Source organism: Salvia hispanica, chromosome 5 (assembly GCF_029641045.1).
Source record: "Salvia hispanica isolate PSC_SH4W2 chromosome 5, Shi_PSC_v1, whole genome shotgun sequence".
In the NCBI taxonomy this organism is placed as follows: domain Eukaryota; kingdom Viridiplantae; phylum Streptophyta; class Magnoliopsida; order Lamiales; family Lamiaceae; genus Salvia; species Salvia hispanica.
In genome coordinates this window covers 22501-31176 of record NC_142696.1, presented here as the reverse complement: position 1 = coordinate 31176, position 8676 = coordinate 22501, and positions in this window count along the sequence as shown.

The following is an 8676-nucleotide window of genomic DNA, read 5'->3' as shown; positions in this document are numbered from 1 at the left end:
TTTAAGCAGTTATAAGAGAATATCACGAGTATCACTAAATATATTTTCCATAGACTGGCCAGTCAAAATAACTCCCCGTTTTCCTCAACAAAAATAACAATCACAATCATTCCATGGTGCGACGAAAGTGTGGCCACACTTTTTGCCCACGAGATCGGCCGACTAGCAAGGACGGCTCCCGATCCCCTTGTGTACACAGCCTGGTAGGGCTTGCGGCCCATACTCAGACCCGAATTCGTATAATCACATCCATAACCATATAGCCCAATGGAGCAAACTCACAAACTAGGCGTCAGGCGCACAATATCACAAGTAAACAAACATAGGCATGGCATAACAGTTAAACCACCCTTATAACACCAATTCATACTTTTGACAAGTAGTTTTCAGAGTAAAGCCCACCTCGACTGCTTAGTTTTCAAGTAGTTTCGCTTTTCCGTTATCCGGCTTCGCAACCAAAGTTTCACCTTTTAATCACATAGGCACATATCACAAATTAGGTTCAATACTACTCTTACTCATGCATGCCTCAAGACTTTTTCCCGTTTCCCACCGATTTATCTTATCCTTACTAATCAATCAAGATCATGTTTATCACACGCAAATATTTAACCATCAAACACACTCTACACGACACAACACACACACCACACGACACACACACACACGCCACACACACACACGCCACACACACACACGCGCCACACACACACACATGAACATATTCCCACATCCCTTTTATCCCTCTTTCACTCAACCAAGATGCATGAGGGTTCAAGAAGAACGATTAATCGGTTAGAAAGAAGAAGAAGATGAAGAAAAACTTATAATTAAACAAAAGTACCTTTTTAGAGGAAAACGATCGGTAGAAAACAAGTATTAGCCTTGGTTCTTCAAAATTCTTGGATTAAACTTCAATTCTTCTCCAAAAGATAGCAAAATATTGGAGAGTAGAAGAAGAAAATTTGAGAGAGTGAGGGTGGGGGATTTTTGAAAATGTGGGGGCTAGGGTTAGGGGTTTTGGTTCTTATTTATAGAGTCCAACAAGATCTTTAGGTAATTAGAATAGAATATTTGGTAAGATCTTATTCTCCACAATTAAATAAATAAATATTGTGAAGTAGGGAAGAAGAATTAACAAAAATAGATCCTAGGGCAAATCTCCAAATTTTCAAAAATTAGGCTTCTAGGATGGCCAAGATTTTGTTTTGGTATATTTTACGGAGTAGAATAAAATATAACGGAGCAAAATAAAAATAAGAATTCTCCCAATTTGGAGTGAAAAGTGGCGCCTCCTATGCCTTTTAAATAAGGCATGGATTTTTAAATATTGACTAGAATAAAGTAAGGCAAGATCTCTTGAGGTATGTAAAGATTTGGTAGAATAATTAAATTCTAGGTATGAAAGGAAATCAAATAAGGGATCAATTAAATAAGCAAAATAATATTTCCTTCCCTACATGAGTGATTTTCGAAAATCACCTAGGAAAGTAAGGGGCTCGATTTTCCTCTTTTAAAATAAGGAAATAATTGGGTCTTGGATTTTAATTTGGGTAAATATCCCAAGGATTAAATTAAATCTGGAAGAGAATAGAATTTCTCTTCAAAGGGGGTCTAGCGTTCGAAAATTACAAGAATTAGGGTGACAAGTATTTATGGAAATTTTCTCTAATATTCTCATTCACCCTTAGATAATTAATTTACCACATAATCTCACAAATTAATATATTACATGTCACATCATTAAATCAATAAGTTTGACTTTTCAAACTTCCCGGTCAAATAAACTCATGAAATAAATTCACTCATCAAATAATTCACATCCTCCACGTCACCAATAATAAATTCTAGGGCTCTAAAATTAGGGTTCGGAAATTCGGGATGTTACATCCTACCACACTTAAAAGAAATTTCGTCCCGAAATTTGGTACCTTTATGGAAAGAGTTCCGGGTATAGTTCCATCATCTTATCCTCGAGCTCCCACGTGGCTTCCTCGGGCCTGTGGTTTCTCCATTGAATCTTTACGAAGGCAGTGGTTTTATTTCTCAAGGTTTGGACCTTTCGATCTAAGATTATCTTGGGTTGCTCCTCGTAGCTCAGATCCGGGCTTACGGCAATATCCTCGTAACGAATCACATGCTTCGGATCGAATACGTATTTTCGCAACTGCGACACATGAAAAACGTTGTGCACGTTCCCAAGGCTGGGCGGCAACGCTAAACGATAAGCTACTGGTCCCACTCCTTCTAGAATTTCGTACGGCCCGATAAAACGTGGTTTCAGTTTGCCCTTGACTCCAAAACGCGCTATCCCTTTCGACAGGGATACTTTGAGGAAAACTTTATCACCAGCGTGGAACTGTAAGTCCGTCCGTCGAACGTCGGCGTACGACTTCTGTCTGTCCTGAGCTTCCTTCATTCGCGCACGAATTTGTCGAACGATTTCGACCATCTCTTCGACTGCATCGAGTCCAAGCGTTCTTCGTTCGCCAACTTCATCCCAATAGAGCGGAGATCTACACTTTCTCCCATAAAGTGCTTCATATGGCGCCATGCCGATCGTTGCTTGAAAGCTGTTGTTGTAGGCGAACTCGATCAAAGGGAGTGCGGTCTCCCAACTTCCGCCTCGGTCGAGCACCACGGCTATTAGCATATCCTCGAGAGTTTGTATCGTTCTTTTGGATTGTCCATCGGGTTGTGGGTGGAAAGCGGTGCTAAAGTTTAAGCGTGTTCCAAGCTCATGTTGTAGACTAATCCAAAATATCGAGGTAAACTTCGGGTCACGATCAGACGTAATCGTCACTGGGACTCCATGTAATCGCACGATCTCTTGAATGTAGATCCGAGCTAGCTTATCCGATCCATGGGTTACGGGGATTGGTATGAAATGCGCACTCTTGGTAAGTCGATCTATGATCACCCAGATCGCGGTGTTCCCTTTGAGGGTCTTCGGCAATGCCGTCACGAAGTCCATAGCGATGTGCTCCTATTTCCACTCAGGTATCTCAAGCGGTTGTAGCTTCCCGTACGGTCGTTGGTGTAAGGCTTTCACCTGTTGGCAGGCTAAGCAGCGCTCCACAAAAGCTGCGACGTCTCTCTTCATGCCGTTCCACCAAAAGGACTTCTTCAGATCCTGGTACATTTTTGTGCTCCCGGGGTGAGCAGTGTATGGGGTTTCGTGAGCTTCGTTCATGATCTCGTTCCTAAGTCTCTCGTCATTTGGTACGCACAGTCTCCCTTCAAAGGTGAGAGCGTTATCGGAAGCCTCGCTAAACTGTCCGGATTCACCGGTTCTTACTTCGACTCGAATCTCCTCCAATTTCTCATCTAGCCGTTGTGCTGCCACGATCCTCGTCCTTAGACCAGGTTCTACTACTAACGCGGCGATTCGACCTTCCACGGTATCGGGTGTTCTAACTACTTTTATCCGCAACTTACTCAACTCTCGTAGTAAACTTTCCTCTTCTGTTAGAAAAACAGCGAGTTGCGAATGGTCTCTACGGCTTAAAGCGTCTGCTACTACGTTTGCCTTGCCAGGGTGGTAGTTGATGCCACAATCGTAATCCTTCACTAGCTCAAGCCATCTCCGTTGTTGCATGTTCAGATCCTTCTGCTCGAAGAAGTACTTCAAACTCTTGTGGTCCGTAAAGATTTCACACCTAACTCCGTAGAGATGGTGCCTCCAAATCTTTAGGGCATGCACTACTGCGGCTAACTCTAAATCGTGGGTCGGGTAGTTCAACTCGTGCGATTTCAACTGTCGCGACGCGTAAGCGATCACCTTGTTGTTTTGCATCAACACGCATCCTAATCCGACCTTCGAAGCGTCGGTGCAAACTACGTAATTCACCCCAAGTTCTGGCACAGCCAACACTGGTGCGGTGGTCAATTTCTCCTTCAAAAGCTGGAAGCTCGCTTCACACTCCGGCGTCCAGTTCACCTTGATTCCTTTCTTGAGCTGTTGGGTCATTGGTCTCGCTATCTTGGAGAACCCTTCTATGAACCTTCGGTAGTATCCTGCCAGACCCAGGAAACTCCGAATCTCGTTCGGCGTCGATGGCGACGTCCACTGTTGTACCGCCTCGATCTTGGCGGGGTCCACTCGGATTCCCCCTGCTGACACGATGTGCCCTAAGAAGTTGACTTCCTTCAGCCAGAATTCACACTTGCTGAATTTGGCGTACAGCTTCTCCTTCCTCAACGTCTCCAGCGCGATCCGTAGGTGCTCCGCGTGCTTCTTCTTGTCCTTCGAGTAGACTAAGATATCATCTATGAATACTAAGACGAACGTATCTAGGTACGGGTGGAAAACTCGGTTCATCAAATCCATAAACACGGCTGGGGCGTTTGTCAGACCGAATAAAGAAATTCCACACCCAATAAGGTAAGGAATTCCTTCCAAAAAGATCCAACAAAAATAGCTCCTCTATCACTCACCACCTTAATGGGCATTCCATGAAGCTTGAAGACAGAATCCAGAAATACCTCGGCTACTTTCTTTGCTGTAAAAGGATGGGAGAGAGCCATAAAGTGGGCATACTTGCTCAATCTGTCCACCACTACCATAATAGTGTCTTTCCCTTGTGAAGTTGGTAAAGCCTCAATAAAATCTATGGTTAAATCTGTAAAGATTGCAGCTGGCATAGGTAAAGGTTGTAGAAGGTCAGCTGGGGATGAATTCCCTGGTTTGTACCTCTGACATGTAACATAAACCCTCACAAACTCTCTGACCTCTTTTCTCAATTTAGGCCAATATAATAGAGCAGAGATTCTTTTGTAAGTCCCCAACACTCCTGAATGACCAGCAAGAGCAGAATCATGAAAAATAGACAATATCTGAGCCTTCAGTTGTAGATCATTACCCACCACCAATCTACCATTCCTTCTCAGTTCTCCCCTGTTCCAGCTATACTTGGGATGAGAGTCATCATTCTCTTGCTTCTCTTTAAGTATCTGTTGAATGTGGACATCAGATTCCCATGAGGCCTTAATCTTCGCAATCAGCTCTAGGGGAATGACATAAGAGGTTAGAGCATATGTTATAACCTCAGGTACCCTTGAGAGAGCATCAGCCACAGAATTATCAATGCCCTTCTTGTACCTTATCTCATAGTCGAAGTGCATGAGTTTGGTCATCCAAGCCTGCTGTGTAGGTGTTGTTAACTTCTGTTCCAAAAGATATTTGAGGCTCTGATGATCAGTCAATATAATGAACTTCTTGCATTGTAGATAATGGTACCACTTCTTAACTGCCATGAGGATAGCCAAGAGTTTCTTCTCATAAACTGATAGAGACTGATATTTTGGAGATAAAGCTTTACTGATGAAGGCTATGGGGTGTTTATCCTGCATCAACACTGCCCCAATTCCAACACCAGAGGCATCAGTCTCTACTACAAACTCCTTAGAAAAATCAGGTAAGGCCAGCACAGGGGCTGTTGTCATGGCCAATTTGAGTTTCTCAAAGGCCTCCTAAGCTTCATTAGTCCATTTGAACACAGCTCCCTTCACCACTTCTATCAGAGGCCGAGCCATTACACCATAGTTGTGAACAAATATTCTGTAATAACCAGTGAGGCCCAGAAAACTTCTAACATGTTTCACAGTCCGAGGCTGAGGCCAATTTCTTACTACCTCAATTTTTCCCTCATCAGTTGCAACTCCTTCCTCAGATATTACATGCCCCAAGTATTCCACCTTTCTGCACCCAAAGTTACACTTAGACCTCTTAGCCAAGAGACCATGCTCCTTCATCAGTTCCATTACCAGAGTTAGGTGCTTCTCATGCTCTTCTTTACTCTTGCTATAGATTAAGATATCAACAAAGAAAACCTGAACAAACCTCCTCAAATAATTCCTGAACACAGTATTCATCAAATTTTGAAAGGTAGCTGGTGCATTTGTGAGGCCAAAAGGCATCACTAAAAATTCATAGTGCCCAGAATGTGTCTTAAAGGCAGTCTTATACACATCTTCAGGCTTCATTCTTACTTGCCAGTAGCCTGAACGCAGGTCAATCTTAGAGAACCAAGCAGCTATACCCAACTCATCAAGCAGCTATTCAATAACAGGTATGGGGTACTTATCTTTCACAGTCACAGCATTTAAGGCTCTGTAATCCACACACATTCTCCAGGTGGAGTCCTTCTTTTTAACCAGAACTATGGGACTCGCAAAAGGGCTCTCACTGTGCCTTATAACCCCTGCCTCAAGCATTTCAACAATCATCTTCTCAATAACATCTTTTCGATGAGAAGCATATTTGTAAGGCCTGATATTCACAGCTTCTGTTCCCTCCTTCAACACAATTTTATGGTCTTGTTCCCTCTGTGGTGGTAACCATTTTGGCTCCTCAAATAATTCAGCATACTCATCAAGGATCAGGTTAAGGTTGGGCCATAGTTCCTCCACACTAATCTCCCAGCAACAGCCAAAATCTCCTTCCACAGATGGCATCATTTGACTAGTTTCCTCTCATCCTCATCAGTTTCTTGCTGGTTCAAAACATGCAAATAGTTGAGCTGCTCTGTCTTTGGAGACCACAACTCACCTTGCAGCTTAAGTTCCTTACCATTTATTTCAAACACCATGCTAAGTTTGTTGAAATTCCATTTGATCTCTCCAAGAGTTGACAGCCACTCTCCCCCCAATATGAGATCATAGGTTTCTAGATTGATAATATAGACTTCAGCATGGAACTCAGATCCTTGCATCTCCCACACTAAGTTGCTGCATTTCTGATTACACTGTAGGATCTGGCCATTTGCCACTTCAACAGCCTTAGAGTTCACTTGACTTAGCTCACAGTTAATTCTCTTAGCCACTTTAGCACTTAAGAAGTTGTGAGTGCTACCGGTATCGTTCAAGATTTTTACCATCCTTTTCTGACATATGCCCTTAATTCTAATCAAGATTTTTACCATCCCATTTCAGCAACATGTTTGTGCTTTCTCTCAGCAAGACCATTTTGCTGAGGAGTATAGGGGCAAGACACTCTATGTATAATTCCAGAAGCTTGCAAAAAACTTGATAAACCTTGAAATTCACCACCCCAATCACTTTGCAGAATTTTAATTCTCGTGCCAAGTTGATTCTCCACCAAGACTTTAAATTGTTTAAACACATGCTCAACATCTCCTTTATTTTTCAGTAAGTATAGCCAAGTAAAATAGCTAGCATGATCAATGAAGGACACATAATATCTATAACCGTTTTTGGATGTGATGGGAGAAGGACACCGCTGTGCACTAGTTCAAGAGGTTTGGAGTGTTGAGTGGTAGAATTCATGTATGGTAATCTGTGACTCTTGGAGATAGAACAAGGCTGACAGAGAGTGGAATCTTTTATTGAATGATAGGAAACATTACAATGATTAAGAGCTTGCTTAACTGTTAGGTTTGGTATACTGAAAAGCATGTTTCGAGCAGTTTCGCGCGAATAGATTCTTGCTTGTATACAAAAAACTCTACAATCCACTTTTAACCCGATTCAGTATTATTCGAGCAGTTTCGCACGAATAGAATCAGTATATTATTACATTGTGTTTGCTTGTACATTTATATGATGTTTTATAAACATTTAAATGTATAAGAAGCAAACAAAGTCTAAGTCTTTTGCTTAGTAGACTGGATCTAACAGCAAGACGTATCTTTATGCTATCTACTGAAAGACTAGGTCTTGGTAAATAACTATTTCTTAATCTACATACGTTAGCATTGAGCATACGGTATTGATTATGCACTACTTTGACTTATCAAATGGTGCGGGTTTTTCGCAACCCAATAATCCTGATATATTGGGCAGTGGTGATTAATATCTAGCGGTGCTAGGATTGCTATTATGTTGAATCGCGCGCGAGGTGAGTCTCGTTTGATAATGTCCTCAAGAGGAGCTCGAACAAGGTTTTATTATTCAGAAAACTGGCCAGTTGGAGTTTTATTACTCTATGAATAATAAATAAGTGTTTCTTGCTAAGTCCACTCTTGGAATTAATAAGATGTTAATTAATTAAGTTCATAGCAGACATTAATTAATTAATGGACATTTATATCTTAAGCGCGGGTGCCACGCGATCGTCGTCCCTCGCCGACATCTTACTTTCGCTCACAAATGTTGACGCGCCTCAGTTAGTTTGGCGGAACATTTTTGTATATACTATTTAGTAATCTCATTGACATAAAAAAATACTAGCATGATGATTCTGCTAGATTTGACCGACAACACAACTTCAATTTCAATTCAAACCTTAATTTCATCACTGAAAATTACAAGCGATAGGTAATCATCAATACAATTGATAACGTCATATATATCCGGTCAAGAATCATATAGTATTAGTAGTATTATAAACTTTATTCACTTTGAAACTGTAGAGATGAAGAAAAATTCTCATCTCCAAATTGGTAAGGGCTTTCACAAATGTGATTCAAAACACTCAAAACCTCATCCATGCACGGCCTCATCTCCTTCTCCACATGCAGGCACCTAAACGCCAGCTCCGCCACCGCCGTAATCATCCTCGCAAGCTCCCCATCGCTCCCAAATCCAAGAAACTCATCCCATGTATTCAACACTTATTCTATTTCTTCTCCTTATACGTATATTGTTCCTAGGGGTCGGTCGATATGATATATCGTATCAAAAGCGTTGTATTGTGTTTTTCGTATCGAAAAGTAC